Source organism: Hemicordylus capensis, chromosome 5 (genome assembly GCF_027244095.1).
Source record: "Hemicordylus capensis ecotype Gifberg chromosome 5, rHemCap1.1.pri, whole genome shotgun sequence".
NCBI lineage: Eukaryota > Metazoa > Chordata > Lepidosauria > Squamata > Cordylidae > Hemicordylus > Hemicordylus capensis.
Window position 1 is genome coordinate 179,692,109 of NC_069661.1, and position 20,475 is coordinate 179,712,583.

The following is a 20,475-nucleotide window of genomic DNA, read 5'->3' on the forward strand; positions in this document are numbered from 1 at the left end:
CCCTGCTTACCTTAGAATGCATTTATTCTCCACAGAAGCAGCCTTTTGTAACTGATCTGTGCTTTACTTGTGGCTTGTGCAGTTCTTTTCTTGTGTATGTGTGCTTGTGTTTTGATCCTGCCGTGTTAGATACAAATCTACACACGAATGTAGTCCTGTTAAGCACTAAAAAGCAACTTATGTTTTCCATATTTCTCTGTATATATGCTGATGAGCAATTGAGCTTTGTATATATATGTGTGTGTGTGTGTTTTGATTAAGCTCATTAGCTACAGATCTACACTTTACCATTTATTGCTAAGGCATGCATCTAGTCCTGGCTCCACCTGTTCAGCTGCCCACAGTTGGCTCCACTTCTCACTACCTGTGGCTCCACCCATCACCTGCCCTGCCTAGCACCTGCCAGTCCAAGGAACCACTAGCTGCCACTGCTTTCAGCTGCTGTTGGACTACAGCTCCCATCATCCAGAGCTACAGCTCCCATCATCATCAGAGCCCCTGGTGGCGCAGTGGTAAAACTGCTGCCCTGTAACCAGAAGGTTACAAGTTCGATCCTGACCAGGGGCTCAAGGTTGACTCAGCCTTCCATCCTTCCGAGGTCGGTAAAATGAGTACCCAGAATGTTGGGGGCAATATGCTAAATCATTGTAAACCGCTTAGAGAGCTTTGGCTATAGAGAGGGATATAAATGTAAGTACTATTGCTATTGCTATTGCTATCCCTGACTATTGGGCACTATGGCTTGGGATGGTGAGAGTTGTAGTCCAACAACAGTTGGAGGGGAGAAGCTGTGCAGCTCTATTCTGGAGCAAGTAGTGTGTCAAAGGACCAGGAAGTCTTTTGCTGGAAGAGTGAGCTTTTTAATACAGAACATTTCCAACTGTTTTAAATTGCCTGAGTATGCAACAGTACCTGTTGTAATCTGAATTAATGGAACAAGTAGACAAGAAACAGCCATTCCAAAAGAAGCAACATTAGCACTTCCAATAGAACACAGTAATTAAGAAATGTTAATAGAATTTCAGCTAATGTGCTAGTGCTTTTGTTTAAGGAGTTGGTAATTACAGAATCTTTTTACAACAATTGTTAATGAAGGTTACTGCAAGAATTCTGATAAACGCATAAGCAGTTGGGCCATTTTGCTCTTTTATTGATGCAACCTGTTTAAAGAAGCATCGAAGCTGTTGTTTTAGCCACTGGAAAAGGCTAAATTTAGCATTGCTATTTTTTGATATGTTCCTTTCAATATCTCTGAGACTTCTAGTAGAACTCCTTTAATTTTTATCATGACTAGTCCAAGAATCCTGCAATTGTTCAAGTACGAATATAAGGCTTTTATTTATGAAATTCTCTTCATCAAGTTCCTGCTGCAGGGCCAAACTTCCCCCATCCAACGGCCACCAGCTTTGTCTGATTTGTTTGGGGGAAGTGCACATAGTCAAGCACTGCATCCACTGTTTAAAAGTCTGTTTAAAAGTCACCCAACAAGCTCGATGCAATTGGGCTTCTAGACTCCATGCCCGGTTGTGGGAAAGGGCCAGCGGCGTATCTAAGGAAAATAGCGCCTAGGGCAAGCATTAAAATTGCACCCCCTGTCCAAACGTCTGACAGCCATCTTTCAGATAACTTTACCATAATATCAACGGAAAAATACAAGTCTGAAGGTCACATACAAGTCACATATCTGAATATGTGTACAGTGACATATTATATTAATTTTTTTTAAAAAAAATTACCTGTAGCCCCTTTGGGGGGCTTCTAAAGGCTGGGGGGGTCTGCAAAGGTTCCCCCTCCCCCTACTGCCCTCTAGGGCCTCACAGGGACCATTTAAGCATGTGCGGTGGCCATTTTTAAAAATATTTTTTTTAAAAAATGGCAGCTGAAAACAAAATGGCCACCATGCATGCTCAAATGGCCTCTGTGAGGCCTGGTATGGCCTAGGGCCTCAAAGAGGCCATTTGAGCATGTGCAGTGGCCATTTTGTTTTTGGCAGCCTTTAAAAAAATTAATTTTAAGAAATGGCCCCCCCTTCAAGTGGTGCCCAGGGCACGTGCCCTGCCTGCCCTACCCTAGATACGCCCCTGGAAAGGGCCCTTTTTCACCCTCATGCCCATGGAGGATTCAACACCTACCACCATTATTATTCCAGATGAGAAGGCCCTTTCAATACCTCAGGATGCTGCCATTAAGTTGGTATCCTTCCAAACTCTGAACACTTCTTCCTCTTCAGTATCGATCCTGAGCACTTCATCTTCGATACCTGGTTTGTCTGCTGTTGTGCCTCCTTTGAAGCTTAAACACAAGAAAAAAGTTCCTCCTGAAGAGGTTCCAAAGAAAAAGAAGCAGCTTTCAGAGCAGCCTTCAAAACTGGCTGATGCAACAGAGCAGCCTATCTCCGGTGACACGCCTTCCTAAAATTCCGAAAAAGACTCATACTTCGGTCCTAGCATCAAAGAAGACACCTCCAGCCTCAGTATCTAAATGCGCCTCCATTGTGCAACCCACCAGAGTGTTTTGAGTCTGACCAAGGCACTAGAGACCACTCTACACCTAATTGGGATGACTCAAGGGAAGCTACTCCGCAATCTGCTTCCGATCCTGACTGTGGCTTTGATCCTGATGCGGTGCACTCCAAGGATGACACTATCAACCCGAGATGATCTCCTCGATACTGACATCCTGCTTTGGACAGTAGACTCTCCTCCATGCCGACATTCTCCAAAGTGCTAATATTGATCGGATTCCACCTATCAGCACTGACATCATCAGCACCGTGAATATTTCCCGTCAGTATGCAGTTACTGCACTTATCAATTTCGATAGCTGGATTGCTGTGCCTATTTCTTTGATGACAGATACAGTAGAGAGGATAGAGACTGCTACCAACACCACTTCTTTCGGGCTCCATACCAACATTGATGCCAAGGGAGAGCAGACCTCTACCATTGTGATTCTCTATCCTGACTGCACTCCCCTCAGAGGCATCAGTCATAGTCTTAGTCTAGGGATAGAAGGCCTTTTCCTAGAGCTCCTGCCCCTTTGGTACTGGCCCCTTCAGCACCGACAGCCATGGACTATTCAGCTGACTCAGTAAATCAGGATGGAACTCAACCCGCAGCTCCATCTGCAGGATCTCTGCCACTTGTACCTTCTCTACCACTCACACCAGTTCCTAATTTGGTTCCAAACATCCAGCCTCCTAGACACCTGTATGCTGACCCGCAACCACCAGATTCCTCTGCAGAAGTATCTGCCTTGGAAGATGAAGTGGAAATATCTCTAGATTGGGCGGTTGGCTCCACACCATCAGATTTGATTGAGGACTCCAAACCTCCATCACCACCAGAGGACTTGAAATGATTTACTAACCAGGTAGTCTGAATGGCTACCTTGCTTGGCATTCAAATGAATGAACCTTCTAAATCTTCCCTGGACCCAAATTCCGACACCTTGCAATCTATTGTTCTACCTTTTAAATTTGGCTCTCATGGGCATTGTTAAGGCTTGTTCGGAAAAACTAGCCTTGATGCCACCTACCTCTAAGAAGATGGAAGGCTTCTATAAGGTTCAAGTGGGAGATAATCAGTTCGTCATGTGGCATCCTACACCAAACTCAGTCATCTTTGAAGCAGCCCAATCTTGTTCAAAGAACAGAATTCTGTCAGCTCGGCCTGATAGAGAAGGTAGACAATTGGATGCCCTAGGGCGACACATCTATTCTACATCTACGCTTCACCTTAAGATTGCAAACTATCAGGTCCGCATGGCCCGTTATAATTTGCTTATCTGGGAAAAGATGGCTTCCTTTCTGGACTTTATTCCCCCAAAACAAAGAGAAACTGCTTTAGCTTATCACAAAGAGGCTTGTGGCCTCTCCAAACAACTCCTTCACACTTCTCATCATGCCATGGACTGCACAGCTCATGCTCACCGCCATACATATACAAAGAAAGGACAATTTAATGGCAGACTCCCTGAGCCGGATCACTGCCTTTGACTACAAATGGACCCTGGTTCCAGGACCTCTACAAGCCATTTTTCATCGGCAGGGCACTCTCTCCATGCTCACTTCCCAACACAATGTGCAGTGCCAGAACTTTTACTTCAGGTCAAGAATAGGTTGTAGTTTGCTAGGCGATGCGTTTGCCCGTCATTGGGGATATGGGTTACTTTACTTGTTCCTACCGATCCCATTCCTGAAGCAGCTCCAGAAAGTACAGGAAGACAGAACCTCTTGCACCCTAATTGGACCTTGGTGGCTAAGGAGACATTGGTTTCAACATCTCCTCCACCTCTCAAATCGCACGTACCTCCTTCTTCCCTTAATGCCGAATCTTCTTTCTCAGTGTCTGATGGACCAGTCTCATCCATACCTGCACATCCTCAAACTCACAGTGTGGAGGATCTGGAACAGTGGCTGAGATTTATATTTTTTTCTGCTGCTGCTCTGTGTTTTATGTATTATTGTTTTATAGAGGTTTTTAAATAGAGATTATTTTATATTCATATTAATAGCTCTACTTTTTGTATTTTAATTGTGTATTGTTTTTAACCATATGTTGTAAACTACTTTGATATGATTTTAATGAAAAGTGGTATATAAATTTAACAATAAATAAAAAATAATTAGCTGCAGTACTCACTAGATCACAAAAACATCCCACTAGATGCTCGTATACGGCTAAATGGCTGAGATTTTCATCCCAGACCCAATTGTTAGGTGCTGACCCTTTACAGGCACCACAGCCTTATATTCTGTCCTACCTTTTACAACTGAAAAAAAAAATCTGGTCTCCCTATGGCTTCCATCTGTGTTCACCTTGCAGCCACAGTGGCCCACTGGTCTGCCTCTCCAGGAACATCGCTTTGGTCCGACCCTCAGGGTTGGACTTACCTGAAGGGCCTTGCTAATCTACATCCAGATGTTCCTAATGTTTCTCCCCTGTGGGACTTACCTCTGGTCCTGCTAAGCCTCATGGGGAAAACTTTTGAACCTCTCTCCACTTGTGACTTGCACTTCCTCATGTGGAAAACTGTTTTCCTGGTTGCTATCACTTCCCCCCGCAGAGTGGCTGAACTTAGAGCCTTCTGCTCAGACCTCCCTTACTTAGATTTTTATAAAGACAAAGTTGTATTTATGCCCTGATTTGGAGTTTCTACCCGAAATTGTTTCTACATTCCATCATTCTCAACAGTTGTCACTCCCAGTTTTCTACCCCAAACCTACTTCAGAATCAGAATGAAAGTTGCACACTTTATATGTGTGATGATCCCTATCCTCCTACGTGAAATGTATAGCACCTTTCCGTACCACTATCTTTCTCTTCCTCACCTACAGTGATGCGAAAGCTGCCCAACAGGGATGGCATGCCTCCGTGCAATCCATCTCCAGATGGATAGTAGCAACTATTAAGCCTGGCTATGAACTTGCCCACAAGACACTTCCAAACAACTTAAAGGCACATTCCACTTATGCTTTAGGCACATCCACAGCTTTCGACCAAGCCATCCCACTGAATTCTGTTTGCCAGGCTGCTACATGATCTACACTGACCATGTTTGTAAAACACTATGCAGTGGATGCTAGGGCACTCCAAGACATGGCTTTTGACTGAGCGGTTCTCAACTCCATATTTGCCTAATGTCCACAATTGTGATCACCTGCTCCCTCCACCAGGTCAGACAGCTTGGCATGCACCAATTTGTGTGAGTAGAGTGACCATGACAAAGAATGGCAGGATGCTTACCTGTAACGATAGTTCTTCTCATGGTCAACTGTACCTTCACACATCTGCTCTTCCTCCTCTCTGCAGGTGGGCGATGCGTGAGGTGTAGGGCAGACTCCAGAACTGGAAAGGAGGGATAGCCTCCATCTCATGTAGCCACGGGGGTGGAGCTACCGCCAAAAACTAGCAGAGCTTGGAATGTTCCTGATTGGGCTACTGCCCATGTGTGAAGCCCATTTGTGTGAAAGTATAGTTGGCTACCAAAAGAACTACCGTTACAGATAAACAACCTGATCTTATCTCTCCCTGATCCAGCGGCAAAGGATGCATTCTTTGCAAAAAGCAAAACACAAGCCCTTAATCAGCCCCCCCCTCAAAGGTTACTGAGAATATCAGCTATTCGAGGGGTGGGGAGGATAAAGAAGGAGAGCTGGATTTATTTTATTATTTTATTATTTTATTTAACACATTTTAATACCGCCGAAAACTTGTGTCTCTGGGTGGTTTACAACAAGATACAACAACATTTAGCCATCTCCTCCCAATCACAGGTGACATATTCAACTACTGCTATTTGAAGAAGACTGTTGCTCAGTTGGATCAGGGCTCACCACCATTTCAAGGACACTGTTGTGGGTATAGTTTTTAATTTGGTTTACATGCATAGGAAACACAAAACCCAGTCAAAGTGTAACATGAGAACTGCCTAAATAAAGCCTTCAGTTTCCAAAGACTCCAAAAGTGCAATCGTCTGTGCCTGAGTTTGATGATATTCCACTTGGAGCACATTTTACTTTTTCGTTTATTCACATCAAGTCCCCTCATCTGGTTTTGCGCTACAACATCTGAAAACATGTGCACATGGTTTTCTAAATAGGAAACAGCCATCCCTGTGCCATGAGCCTGAGGGAGCAGCAGGGAAAGACAGTTAAGAAACCTGCCCGTTGCTTTTCTCTCATGTTGAAAAGAGAATGGACGGGCTAAGGACTGCGATTAGGGTCAAGGTTGGGTGAAGGATTCAGCTAGATATTCCTCTGCCCACTCATTGGCAGAAATCCTGAAGTCCCAAAACCTTAAATGTAGCGAGGAGCTGTCTGGGGGAGAGAAACATCTTTATATTAGATTTGGAACAGAAAGGCCCTCAGGGTGGTTTGGAGAGAAGCCCAAGAATGAGCACAGCAGCAGGCTACAGTCACTGGTTCCAGTCAGGGCCTCTCTTCCTCTGCTTTCATGAAACTGTATCTGTTGCTATTAGATCTTATAAAGATTTTTTTGTCTGTGTTGTTTACCCCCCGCCCCCAAGCTTCTCAAAAAACCAAGCCTGCTTTTAAAAAAAACGTGTAAGAACTACAGTATGCCTGTAGTAATCTACATTACAAATAATCTTTTTTAAAAGGACAAAATCTGATCAAGCCTATGCACTTAAAACTCTAACAAACCATGTAACAGAGACTATGTGACGACAATTGCTCATTAAAGGGCAGCTTTACACCAGAGCAAACACGGAAATGGTGAGTATTTAAGTATAGTTTTAGATGTAATAGATTTTGAAAGAAAAAACTTGCTGAGCTGGCCATTTGCTGTGGACTTTTAGCTGAACATTTCATTGTGCATTCTTTTCCGTGCTCTGTTTCCAGATTATGATTCTCCCCTAAGGATATCATGGAGTAGGTTACTAATTATCATAACAATGCATGTGTTATGCACATGGTTACAATAAACAAGCAACATAACAATACATGAGTGCATTTAGCCAGAGAAAACATCTATGATCACATATATTAAGTCATATACAAACCCGTAACTTTTACCATTTAGTACTTTGGGCCTATCTTTTTTTGGGAAGGACAACTGACATTCAAGTATTTTAATTAATTAATAGGGGTACCTAATCTCTCAACAGAAATGCACCAGCCAGGACAGCCTAAAGAGGATTGGGGGACCCCCAGGGGGTCTGAAGGCCCTGGACTTTGGCCCCGAAGTCCAGGGGTAAGAGCGCCTCTGCTTCCTAATACTGGAAAAGAGATCAAAAATTAAGAGGCCAATACCTTAATGTTTCTATATAAATGCATGGTCCCATTTACAATACTTATACCGGGGTGTCAGACCGACAGCTCGCAGGCCGGATCCAGCCCCTGAAGCTCCTTCTTCCGGCCCCCAAGCAGCTTATTATCAACCCCAACCCTGACCATCATGTTTCCTTCTCTACGCCCTGCAGTGAGATGAAGTGGCGATATTGCTCCCCACTTACTGCAGCTGGCTGGTTTGCTTGTTCCTTCCATCCTGCCAGCCACCACCATCAGCATTTCTCTTTCCTTCCACCCTTTGCTTGGAAGGAAGCATTTCTCCTTTCTCCTGTGCTGCCATGTTCCTCTCTTCTGCATTCTCATGGCTCTTCAGTCCATGGAGGTTAGAGACGAGTGAGTGAGTGGAGGGCAAGGGAGGGAGAAAGGAGAGAGGAAGAAAAGAAGAGAGTGAAAGAAAGAGAGAGGAGGAGGAAGACTACGACAAAAAGAGGGGCAGAAGGAAGACATAACAAGAAGAAAGACAGAAGGAAAACAGAACAACAATGGAGAGCAAGGGGGGGAGGAAGGGAAAGAGAGAAAGAGAGGAGGAGGAGGAGGAGGAGGAGGAGGAAGACAGAAGGTACAAGGAGGGTGTGAGAAGTTGGTGTGAGGTGGCTGTGGCCCCCCAGAGGTGCACTGGATTCAAATCTGGCCCACCACCCAATTGAGTTTGACACCCCTGGCAATTCTGGTTGCCTTCTTACCAAAAAGATACTACAGATCTGTCAAAGGTCCAGAAAAGGAGAAGCAAAATGATCAAGCACCTGCCCTATGAGGAAATGTTAAATTATCTGATGTTTTTTAATTTGGCGGGGAAATATAACTAAGTGAGGTCATGATAGTGGTTTGTAAATTATGTATGGCATGGAGAAAGTGAATAAAGTAGCACCGAAACCAGGTTGCCCACAGAATTTGATAGGCAGTAGATTCAGTACAGACCCCAAAAAAGCACTTATTCATACAACGCATAATTAGCGTATGAAATTTTTTGCCACAAAATGTGGTGATGGCCTCTGGCAAAGATGGCTTTAAAAAGGATTATATGATTTACTGGAGGATAGATAAATGACTATCAGCTATGACTAATAGCTAGTATGTCAGTGTTCCAATGGCTTACATATAGCTCAATGAGCCGTGGACTCAAGCAAGATGTGGGCTTGCTGGCTGTGTGGCACTCTCTACTCTGTGGGTGCTTCGAGCTAAGGTGGGAGAGGCTCTGTGTGAATGGCTCTGTGCATCATCACAGCTCTGCTTGACTTTCCAGAATTCCAATGAGAGTTGGGAACAGCAGCAATGATGCACAGCGTCATTTGCATGGAGTTTCTTCAAACTTGGCATGAAGCATCCATGGAGTGGTGAGTCCCACTTCCATTCCTCGTTGTTCTGTCTTTGTTCTGCCCCTCTTTTTGTCTTAGTCTTCCTCCTTCTCCCTCTCTTCTTTTATCCTCTTCCTCCCTCCATGGAGTGGTGAGTAACCCAGCATGCTCACATCCCACTTGGGTGCATGGCTGGTTGCACTGTAAGCTGGTATAGATCTGCATGTCAGTTTCTGGGGGAGAATGAGAGAACTGTTCTCTTTTTTATTTGCAACATGTCGGCTACTATCGGAAAAAGGATGCTTAACTAGATGGACCCTTGGTCCAGTCCAGGAGGTCCTAGTGAGAAATGTCCCCATTCACAAAGCTTACTCATGTAAGAATATAGAAGAGTGCAATTTTCACTCTTTAGCTGTGGCTGTGCCACAGTTATTGAGAGCCCCGCAACTAGTCATGTTGGTTTGGTTAATATTTCTTTTGACTGCACACCAGTGCTGTAAAATCAGTCATTTCCCACGTCCTGAAAATATTTTGTAAGTAATATTCAGTAAGATGTGGTGAATCGCATATCTTGCCACATTCAGGACAGATGTACATCACACACAAAAGGTTAATAAAAGCAATCATTTATTAAAAGTGGTGACTTTTCAAGTTCAAAAATGAATGTGTGAATATGCATTGGTGATCCCAGTCAGCTGAAGGTATTCTACTCCTTTCCCTCCGCCCTGCCAAAAGCTATATTGGTTTTATATGTTTAACAGTCATAAATCCTCCTAAAGGAATCCCAGGAATTGTAATTTGGCAAGAATACTTTGTTTGGCCCATTGTGTGGAGCAGTGCATTTTTGCTGTCCATGTGGGAACAGTCAATTAGTGCCTACATGTGTGAAACCCATGTTTTCACACACACATAGGGTTTTCCACACACAGACACAGGTAATTCAAATGGGCTGTCCTCACATGAATGGCAGTGGCAGGAAAAGCATGCCAAATGGGGCAGAGGGCAGAAGCAATCACACTCCCGACACATGATGGCAGGATCAGTAACATCTGGACCAGCCATTAGAGATTCAATAAATGCCTCCTTCACAGAACCACAATTCCCAAGGTTCCCTGAGAAAGGGAGTGCTTGTTTAAAAACAGTTGGCCTTCAGTGTAGATATGTCCTGGATGATTAAGCTGATATGTCTGTGCATTCACCTACCCAATTAATTGAGAACCCGCCCATATTATCTTTCAGTTAGGAAGCTCTCAGGTTACATTAATTAGGTCAATCATGGCCCATTCAGTATGATGAACCTGAACTAGAGCACTGTATTTCACCGAAAACTGCTTAAATCCCAATCCCTGTGAATATGTGGGAAATTTAAATGCTACAATCATGCTTATGATGTTCTTAGCATTCAGAACTTGGTTGTATCTGTGGATATATTGCGGAGGTCAGCACAGGAATGTAAGTGGAGTTTATTTCTTTTTCCTGAGAAAAATTTCTTGTAAATCATAAATGGTACATTTGAAGGGATATTCAAATGTATAATAAATGGTACATTTGAAGGGCCTACTATTTTCTTTTTTGCCAAAGAAATAAAAAAGAGGATATTGAATTATAGAGAATATGAATTGGCCTTTGTGAATTCTGGCATTGATTTCTAAGTAGCAGAAGGATTTGTGTGCTCTTATTCATCTAAAATTTAGGGCGCATTTCAGGTTAAATTTTGAAAGAGAAGCATTTAATAAAATAAATAAGAAAATACAGACTGGACATCTTCACCAAAACATCAGTATTTGTAAACCAGGGACTCTCAAATATTTTTAATGGCCTGATCTTTGCATTTTTTCCTTTTGGGGGGCTTGGGTTCAAAGATGCCATTGCACAAGCAGGAAGCATTTCCACTCATGCAAAAGAATCCTGTTTTACTGACTTCCCTCTCATGCTGCAGTTCTCCATGCCATATCCCATAACATTCCAGAGGTACTGCAGCACTCAAGAGTGGTTTCTAGGAGGGACACCGAAAGCCCCTTCTCACAATCCCTTGAGTTGGCTTGAGTGCTGGCGGCGGGAAAGGCTGAAGAAGCCTAACCATCCTACTCCCAGGATTGCAGACAATCCTGCAGAGTTGCTGGGCATGTGGATTGTGTGCCCAGATGAGCCGCTGCTTCCCTAGGCAGTACAGAGGTTCTTGAAATCCCACAATGCACTGCATGAATGCACGGTGCATTGTGGGGACCCCCCTGGCAGCGGCCAGGAGTCCACTACTGTGTCAGTTCTGGCTGGAAGCAGCCGGTGCTGGCACATGAACAATTAGCCTGGGTGCATTTGTGCCCTTAACTTAAGATAATCAGTGGGTTTGCCACCGAGGTGCCGCCAGGAGCCACAGAGCTCCAGGTATTTCTCACCAGCAACCAAGCCCCGGGCTTAGCTGCCCTAGCCCGGTCTTGGATGCTCATGAGAAAAGCCTCAGAGAACGTCAGCAGAAAGTCTCACTCTGTGCGGCTCTACATACAATCAAGGTGTAGAGCCTCATGGGGTCTGGCAGGGAGAGTGGGCTCCCTGCACACGAGTCTCCCTGCACACGAGCAGTTGTTTATTGCTGGGCGGCTGGATCACTCAGATGAGCAGCAGCCTCAGACATATTTGAGGGATGGGCACACTCAGGGCACTTTGAGGTGCAGAGGAAATGGGCGAAATTTGTCCCCAACTGTGTGTCTGATGCTGCACAGCTAGGAAAGCTCTCTGCAGCACAGATATGTCTAGTGTCATCACAGAAATTCATCGCCAATAAGATTTGGTCCTTGTCAACATCATTGAGCAAATAAGAGTGCAAGAGATGCTTCATGCTTTCACTCCAAATGAGAGAATATTTTTGTCTTGTTTGCAGGTTTCTCCCTAAGAATTGCCAGCATGCGGAGTGTGTGTTCATAGAGAGTTACTTTTTAAAAATGAAACACATTCCCCCTATTTCCTCTTAGCCCTAATCAAAGCTAACCACAAATTTTGTGTGAGGACAAGCAGAGAGGCTAGAGCCTGACCACTTTGGTCCAAAGAGGAGAAAGGAGTCCAACCAATTTAAAATGATTGTAAAGCAGAGGGCCCCATTCATGTGACAAATGGGTTCCAGTGGTAGACACTGAGCTGGGTCTCACAATCAGTGAGACCCGGTTTGGAAAGGTAAGCAGGGAGAGCGGGCTAAGCTCACTCTCCCCGCAGACGAGCAGGGCGGGAGTCCTGTGCAGCCGGATCGGCCGCCCACACGACTGCTGGCTCCCTGACGGAGCCGGCGGGGGCTGGGGAGTTCGGGGGCCATGTGGCCCCCTGAAGCTCCAGTATGCCCTATGCACAGTATGCCCTGCGTGATAGCCTCACTATCTTGAGTTCCATCTTTGTTCAGACGGGGGTTAGCCTGCTCCCTTCCCCCCACTTTGCTCACATTGAGAACCTGGAGGCTTGCCAAACTAGCACAGCCAGCAGTTGAACTAGGTATCTGGCACATGAGAGGGAGGGAGAGGAAAAACCTCTTCTTGAATAGGGCCAGATAGCCATGGATAGTAAGAGCTCAACCAGTGGAAAATCCACCTGGAAATGGGAGGGTTCCCCACTGCTGAACCTTTTAAGGCTTTGAGATGTAATCTGCCTCAGAAGTTATCTTTGGGCCAGTTCAGATTATACTTTCGATGCATGATTAGGTTCTTCTACACATGTAAAAATTATCATCCAAATGGAAAATCATACATTATCTACCCTGGATTTAAATACTAGATTTAATGTAGGATTTTGAATGTGGAGTAGTCACTATCATGTGATTAGACAATTGTCTGAGTTGCAATGTGGTGTCCCCTCCCGCGCTTAACCATAGAGTTTAAATTGTAAACAGGACAGGGCCCAAGACTGGATCATCTAATTAGTAGGCGAGACTTCCTTATTCACAATTTATTTTCTCACTGACTGAGGTGGAGAGAGACGGGAGTGATAGGCTTGCATCAGTGAAAGGACAGTTCTAAACACATGATTGGAAGAATACACTCTACCCACATTGGTCTGTTCATCTGAATCTTTTTTCCAAGTGGGTATAAAAACCACAGGTATACTAAACACGTGTTTAAAAGTATCATCTGAACTGGCCCTTTGTGTATGCAAACTGGGAACAATAGTGCCCTTTATCTCTTGACTGTCATCTGAAAAGGCATCTATATCCTCACTTTTTCCAAGGTCCTGTCAACTGATGATTGATTGATTGATTGGTTAGTTGCACAGCCTAATAAGGGAGCCAACTGAGCTTTAGTGTTTCGTTACAGAGAAGCCTGAAAGGTTTCAAAGATGGCCTGCGGAATCGTGGTTTGTGTCTGGAAAAAAGATCAGTCTGGATAGAAAACATGTAACTGGCTGTGTGCCTGAAAAGCAAGTGAAGCAGTTAGTTTACATTCTAATAATTCATCTTAACCGGTTTGTGGATCAGCAAGTAAAGGAGAAATAAGCTGTTCTGGCAAGAATGAATCTGCCTACTTTTCCTTCACTATAATCGTAATTGATAATTACCATCATCACAAGTTAGCACATGTTCACACATTGGCCATCTTGAATGAGGGTAGATGACATCATCACCAGTTATGCCATTGAGGTGTGCCGATGTGTCCCTACAGCTGTAGCAAATTTGCTTTGAATTGGTTAGGTGGTTCACAAGTTAGCCCACTTGCACCTCAAAAGTTCACGTGTCCACCATCTTGAATTGGAGTTGATGACATAATCACAGACTAGGCCCTTGAACTGTCCTTATTTGTCACTCACTACAACTGTACCAAATTTGAGCCAAAACAGTTAGACGGTCTACAAGTTAGGCCACCTCCGCCTCAAACGTTCACATGTCTGCCAACATGAATCAGGGTAGATGATATCACCATAAACTATGCTATTGAGGTGTCCCTATGGCCCAGGTCATGCGTGACATGTATGACCCCCCTCCCCCTGCTCTCTCATCCATGTTCAGATGCTGTCTCTCTGCAGTCAGTGGGGGAGAGGCAGGGGAGCTGTCTCTGCAGGCTTCCTTCTGCACAGAAGGACAGCCCGCACAGCCAATTGGGCCGGAGCGAGGCTGGAGCTTTCTCTCTCAACTCTGACTCTGTGGTCACTTGTTCCCTGTAAACTCTATTTCCCCAGGTTCATACATTCAAGTTTGGGAACTGGAGGTGAAGGGACTGTCGGTTTGCCATGACATTTGAACCGGGTCAAGGTGTCCCTGCAGCTGCCCTACATGGTTCATATTGGTCCAGGCATTATGATGTTGATGTGGGGGGTGGGGGACACACACACAGACACACATGGACACACACAATGCCAGGTGACCTCATAAGCTTACTTTCCTTAAGGAAAATAGGCTAAAAATCAGTTCTACTCTCCTTTCTTCTGGAATCTTGTTTCCTTATCTGCTATGGTTAGGAGACTGAGCAGTGTTACTTCTCCACCAGGCTTTAGATAAAATTCCATCCATTTATCTGATTCTATAGTTGTGTGAACTAGAGCCAAAAGTAGAATTAACAAATATGAATAACTATAGTTTAAGATATTTGTTCCACTACCTTTGTTTCAGTGTTCCATGCCTGGAATGAATCTTCATAAGATACACCCATTTTAAAAGGCCTCCCCCCACCAACCTGCTGGGCAACTGAAGTATTTTAAGTCACATAGTAGGGTGCTCATTAAGAAATCATTTTTCTAATAGCTATAAATGAGCAGAAAGCTTATCCAGAGCCTTGATATACTCCAACTTTCTCCTGTTATATAGAGTGACCCCTTTATCTGGCATATTTACAGGTGGACTGGTGACACCAAGACTGTTGGTGACATGTTGTGAAACAGATCTGAGCACTTAAAAGCAGTAGTATTCTTTTTAAGTTCTTCCCCTGCACCTGGTAAAAGTATTATAGTACATTCAGGTGAAGTGCAAGGGGACCAGGAGTTGAACGGATCCTCCGTGACCAAACCAGGGCAGAATCACTTGCCATCTCCTTATCCTTGGAATGTTGTCACAGTTGCATATATCGTATTATGTAAAACTCAATTCAAAACATGGTCGCTGGAGAACTTACCCCAACAACTCAAAAGATATGGAGACACTGGTCAATAAGACACTCTCTGTGACTTCATGTCCGAAATATCTTTGATTGTGATCCTTTTGGGATTTTGCTGATTTAATCCATCACATTTTCAGCCTTATATCACATCCACTTGTCACTAGGGTTTTTCTAGTGTGTGTCATGCAACTTTCTATTGGGCAAATTGTTGGGGTTTGTGATTATTTAGCAAAGCACCAAGGAAACTACCACTCCAGTCACAGAGTGCAGTGTTTAGCTGTTGCAATTATTTAAATAATATACATGGAGATCACTGCAGAGTCTAAACAAAATTGATTTACAGGTGAAGTACATTTGAGATAGGAAAGACCTATCCTATCTATCAGCAACATAATGAGGTGAGTCTCATGATCAGTGATACTAGCCGGGAAGGTACAGATGAGCAGGAAAACAGCCCTGAGTGGCCAGATTGGCCACCCACATGACTGCCGGCTCCATTACAGAGCTGGCGGGGGCCACGGGGATTGGGAGCCGTGCGGTCCCCGGAAGTTCCTGGATGCCCTGTGCGAGTGCACAGGGCATCCTGGAGAGACCCCTAGGGCCGGGAAGCTTGTTTCAGCCTCACAGTGGGTGTCTCCTTGTGTGTCACTGTGGCATGGAGCCGCGCTGCGGCAACACACGATCGAAAAGATGGGGTTAGCGGAGTGTTCGCTCCATTAACCTCACCTAAGGGTGAATTAGGGGGGTTTGGTGCCACGCATAGGAGCCACGCAGCTCCTATGGCAGCAGATGATTGGGCAAAAGCGGGCTAGGCTCCCTTAGCCCACTTTTGCCTGGTCGTGAGAATCCCCTGAGTTAATAGGTAGCGGGGGAGAGAGATGTTTCCATCTTCTCTTTAGGAGGAAAGGAAGAGGACTGACTCACTGCAGGAAGTACCTGAGGAGTCAAAGCAGGGGTCATAGAGCAGAGGCAAGCAGGGACAGGAAAGGAGATCCTCGCTAGCTACTTCTGCTCCCAATGCCCCATGCAGTCATTAGGATAGATGGTGCAAAAGGTTGATGCACTGGAACTCCATCTCCAACACAAATAAAAGTTGGAGCAATACAAAATTCATTAAATCACTATTTAAACCACTATTGAACCAGTATGCCTTCTTGCTTAAGTGTAATCTTATTTTGTAGAAGGTTCTCCCCCACTCCGCACTTGTGCACTATACGCCATTAAATATTTTACTATGGGTTGATTAGGAATTTCTTGAAAATACTACTTCCGTTCCTTCTAAGTAAACTCATGACTTTATAACTTTGAAATCATGCGAGATAATATTACAATTGCGCGCACACAAACACACAGTTTTTAGTAATTGACTCTGTCATATATACATATTTGATGTAAGAACCCCTTTTTTATGCTTTTAGTGCAGTTTTAATTACCAAGGAGTGACACATTCATATTGCAAAACAGAATAATACATTTATTTTATGTGAATGCTGGTGCATACATTTAGGATCTGGCTGTTCATCAGTTGTTGACAGCTATATATATCCATATCCACAATACCCAAGGGAGGCCATAACTCTCAAAGTACAGTAGGACTAGTACTACTTAACTAATTTTAATAGTTCAGCTGTCATCACAGGAATATGAATCTGTTCCATACGGCAGATATCTTAAAAATATAAAAAGTGTCTTCCTTATAGAGAGCAAGAAGGACAAAGGTTTGGCCCTAGAGGCTTCCTTCCACAGACAGAAGGGAGGAAGCTCTTTCCATTTGATGAGGGGAACCTTTGGCTCCAACTCATGGTATTGATTGTGAGTCGCCACAGCACAGCTCTGCACCATGGCAACTCACGAGTAGACCTCAGACCGGGAGGCAATCGCAAGCCTCCCAGCCTCAGGGGTCTCCCCAGAATGCCCCACGCACTCGCACGGGGCATCGTGGGACTTCTGGGGGCCAGGCAGTCGAGGGGGCTTGACTATCAATCGTGTGTAGAGCCTCAGAGTGTTAAATAAGGGCCTTAACTACAGATTTATTAATTTGAACATTTTTGTTCCATCTTTTGGAACTGATTCAAACCTTCAAGGCAGGAAATAATATCAGAAATTTAAAGTTAGCTATATAAAAGAGTCTAGAAGCTGCTATATACTGAGTCAGACCATTGGTCCATCTAGCTCAGTATTGTCTACACAGACTGGCAGCCGCTTTTCCAGGGCTGCAGGCAGAAATCTCTCTCAGCCCTATCTTGCAGATCCCAAAGAGGGAACCTAGAACCTTCTGTGTGCAAGCATGCAGGTTTGAATCCAGGGCTTTGGCCCACAGGGCTTGGCTGAAGCCCACAGCAGCCCCACTTTTTCATAATTAAACCCTTTCATGCTCTCTAAAGTTATCCAACACTCTCCTCCCCACAAGTTTGCTTCACAGGGGAGCAGAATGTCATATATGGAGTTACCCCATTTTTTTAGGATTTAAAAACAAGGAAGCATTTCAAGGGCTTTTAAAATGAGTTTTCTGTGATGAAGCAAATGTATAAAAATAGACTTTTAGTGGGGAAGGGGGAAATGCCCAACATTCATTTTAGCAATTTGTGAAGCCACTTTCAAGAAGTTGGGGGTATTTTAGTCCATTACAAGCTTATTAAAAAGACAATATATTTTTTCCATATACTTTGTTATTTAAGCCATTTCTATAATTTTTGTTTTTACTAAAAAGCAGCATAAATTATTTCTAATAATAAATATAAGGCAAAGACACAAGGAAAAAACCCCCACAGATTACCAGATTACAGCTATAAGCAGTTTGATGTCTTCAAACCAGAGGTACTCTTACCCCTGAACTTTGGGGCCGAAGTCAAGGGCCTCCACACACCCTAGGGGCCTCAAAATCCATTTTTTTAGTCTGTCCCGAGTGGTGTGGTCATGTTAAAAATACTGTTTGTGTGATGTGGGGCGCACTCCAAAAACCTTTAGGTCCAGGCTCCAAAATTACCTGGGTGCACCTCTGCTTCAAACTTTACTAAACAGCCAGCACATAAAGCTCTCTCTCAACACACACCACACACAGAGATGTTCCAAACCAGGGAGGGAAGTGGGGGTGGAAGAAAAAACACAAGAAAACTGCCTTTCAAATGCACACAGGCACTTCCAACCTGGCACATATAGTTTCTCTTGGAAACACAAACAATAATCAATAGAAATTTTCAAGTGGGAGGACATCTCTCACATCTACACACACAGTTCATACACAGTGGGGAAAGAGAAACCCAGTGTCTTAAGCACAGGGAACAAATCAAATAAAACAGATATAAGCATTGGGTTTCTTCTGTTTAACTTCCCTTGAGAGAGAGATGTCCAGCCAGCCTAGCTCCATCCACTTCTGATTCAGCTCCTCCCTGTGCTTTGCATTTACATTCAAATGCTGCAGAAGAATGCAGCTGAACTAACTGGGGGCAGGCAGGTAAGAGGTTTGGGGCACCCAGCCAAACATTTGCAGCATCAGCTTCTTGTGCCTGAAATAATGATGCCCCTGACAGCTGTGCAATCCTCTAGGATATAATTTTGGGAGGCAAATGCGGCTGCAGAGGGAAAGGAAAATTGCCCATTAACTGCTGCATGACAAAAAGTGCTGGTACGTTGGTGCAGCATTAGTCGGGATGTCAGCCAGTATATATAGATTTGTTCACAGATTTGCTAAAGCAAATACAATCTTTTACTAATTATAGTTTATTATCAATCCAAATATTTGAGTCATTATTTGAGTTCATTTCACAATGAAGGGTGTATTGACTGGCTAAACATATTTCCATTGAAACATAATGGCTCAGTGTGTCCAGAGTTGGCCAGCTATGTTACTGGCTGAAGGCTGTGTGAAAACTTGTGTAAATATATAAATGTTCTTAACAGACCTAATGAGGAAATTGTGGGAGGAAAGGGGTGTGGAGAAAGCTCAGATTGATGCTGGCCACCTTGTGTGATCATTGCTTGCAGATAAATACAAGCATTCACTTCCCCTGGAGTCAGTTTGGCACCTTTGCTGACAATATAATTAGCATGGGCTTGTTTCATCCTGGCTACCTCACTGAGGCTTTTTTAGACTTAGATAAAAATCTGTTACTCCTGAGACATGGTAGATGCTGATTCTGCTCTAATATCCAAATAGATGATATGCTATAGTTATATAATAAATAGGTTGTATTATATATATTAAATGAACTATCGAATTGGCATGAGAGCCAGTGTGGTGTAGTGGTTAGAGTGCTGGACTAGGACTGGGGAGACCCGAGTTCAAATCCCCATTCAGCCATGATATTAGCTGGGTGACTCTGGGCCAGTCACTTCTCTCTCAGCCTAGCCTACTTCACAGGGTTGTTGTGAAAGAGAAACTTAAGTATGTAGTACACCACTCTGGGCTCCTTGGAGGAAAAGCAGGATATAAATGTAATAATAATAATGTGGCTAATTGTCTTTATATTTAATTTAACTTTTTTAAAAGGCCATATGCTGTGTAGCACATTATGTATCTAAGTAGATTGTCTCTATTACAGGCTGTAGTATTTCTCTTCCTAAACAATTGCACACACTATTTTTCAGTTGTTTTTGCTCCTAGGTATTGCATCTTAAAACAAAGACACACAAAGAGTAAATAAAGGAAAGCAAATAGTATGTCCTTTCTAGCTTCCTTACTGTCATCTAGGACAATGAACAGAATGTAGAACAGAAGGACTAACCTAGATATCTAGATTCTCAATTCGGTGAGTGAGGTAGAAAAGGAGTAAGGGTAATAAACTGCCAATTGTTAGGAATTAAACATGCATTACACTTCTGGTGAGCGTGTCTATATGGATCTTCTGCTCTGGGTCAGCTTTATGTTGATCCAAGCCTTTGTCATACTTTTCTGATGCCATATTTTCCAGGCTGGAAACCAACAGGGGATAAAAGTATTACCCATATTTCATTACAGCAAAAGTTATATGCTGGTGAACCACCAAGATTAGCAATTTGAGATAGCTGCTGTAACTGTCTACTATGGGATGATTTCACCATGACATATTGTTGTACACTAATCTCTTATTTCAACCATTTCAGTGCCAGATTGCACAATCAAGTTGGTAGATTGGCAATGTACATGAACTGGTCATGCGATTGCTTTGTGTTTCTGTCAGCTTACAGATGAATACACATTTACTGCAGCACCACAAAGCTGTTGAAAATGGATTGAGCCAGTTTGTTCATGTGGATCAACTCCAACATATTACCAAACATGACAGACTTTCCATTTGTATTAAATGTAAAGTGTTCTGTCAAG

The 20,475-nt window shown here is 43.7% G+C and overlaps 1 long non-coding RNA gene across 1 annotated transcript in view; it reads left to right on the forward strand.

Annotated features, from left to right (window-relative positions):
* Positions 1-20,475, forward strand: part of LOC128326234 (uncharacterized) — a 56,083-nt gene that overhangs the window by 34,331 nt on the left and 1,277 nt on the right. The gene's annotated exons all lie outside the window — the stretch shown is intronic.